The sequence below is a fragment of the Microtus ochrogaster genome, chromosome 10, assembly GCF_000317375.1.
Source record: "Microtus ochrogaster isolate Prairie Vole_2 chromosome 10, MicOch1.0, whole genome shotgun sequence".
In the NCBI taxonomy this organism is placed as follows: domain Eukaryota; kingdom Metazoa; phylum Chordata; class Mammalia; order Rodentia; family Cricetidae; genus Microtus; species Microtus ochrogaster.
In genome coordinates, this window is record NC_022016.1 from 51,170,777 (window position 1) to 51,172,213 (window position 1,437).

At 51.1% G+C, this 1,437-nt stretch overlaps 1 protein-coding gene across 1 annotated transcript in view; it reads left to right on the forward strand.

Annotated features, from left to right (window-relative positions):
- Positions 1 to 1,437, forward strand: part of Zdhhc18 (zinc finger DHHC-type containing 18) — a 34,842-nt gene that overhangs the window by 6,619 nt on the left and 26,786 nt on the right. The window lies entirely within an intron of this gene.

Sequence of the window (1,437 nt, forward strand, 5' to 3'; positions counted from 1 at the left end):
TTTTATGTCTTTGAGTGTTTAATTGCACGTGTATGTGTACCACGTGTGGCATTCGCAAGAGGGCATTGGAACCCCTGGAGCTGGTGTTAGTGATGGTCGTGAGCCATCCCGTGGATGCTCTTAACCACTGAGCCATCTCTGGTCCCACAGCTAACATTTTTAATAAATGCTGTACAGAAAATAGTCTCAGGAGGACTGCTTTATATGAACTATCAAGGAAAGTCCTCTGAGGAGGGAGGACTGTTCCAGAGAACATGAGCAGTAAGTGCAAAGGCCCTGAGGTAGAACAGAGTCACACTTGTGGAGACTGCCATGAGGCCAGTGTGATGGGGGTAGAGGGGGTGAGGACAGATTTGTAGGTTGATGCAGGAGAAACCTCAGCGAATCTCACAACAAGGTTGGCCTAACCGGCCAATTGAGATTGGATTCCATTTGAAGCCATCGGAGGGTTTCAGGCAGGGAAATGACCAATATGATCTATGTTTGCAGAAAGTGGCTTTGCAGTGGTCAGCAGAGTGGCAAAGAAGACACAGAGCGCCCCCAGTAGGTCCTCTTCATCCTAAAGCCACACCCCCACCAATTTCAGAACTTCTAGAACATTGCAGCCCTAAAATGGAAGCAAGGGGTTAAAGGTGGATGTGGAAGCCGTGGTCAGCAGCCTGCCTCCTGGGAGGGAGGAGCAGGCTATCTCACGAGCTGTTCTGGGACCATCCTGGATCAGCCTGGAGTTGGTGTCTGGGGGGTCGGGGCAGGTGCATGCGGTTTTCCTTACCTGTTCCCTTGCTCCTCTGGGTGTGGCTGCAGTGTCGTCTCTGGCAGGCATCTTTTTGTTCTGCTGCGCACTTCACCATGTGTGGCAGTTCCCTGTTTACCGGGCTCGTTTCCCTAGTCGATCATAAGTCACTCGGCAGAGAGACTCTTGTCATATCCATTATTCCTGCTGTTTATTGAGAGCGTTGCCTGGCACAGAGAAGAACTCGGTAAATATTTGTGGAGCAGCTGGCTGAATGCATGAATGCGTGATATCGCAACATTGCCGTGGTGGTTGTCTCAAGTGGCAGCCCCCTTAATTGGTAATGGCTTCCTGAAGTTCTGTGTCCCTGTGTCTACTAAAAGGCTTCTGAGGCCACAGCTAAGTCCTGGGACAGGTCTGGAGAGATGGTTTGGCGATTAAAAGCACTAGTCATTCTTCCAGAGGACCCGGGTTCAATTCCCTAGCACCCTTGTGGTGTCTCACAACTGTCTCTAACTACCATTCCAGTGCCCTCTTCTGGTCTTTTCAAGCACCAGCCACACACATGGTACACAGACCTGCATGCAGGTAAAGCACCCATAGACAGGACATATTAAAATGCTGGGTACTGCCGGGCGATGGTGGCGCACGCCTTTAATCCCAGCACTCGGGAGGCAGAGGCAGGTGGATCTCTGTGAGTTCGA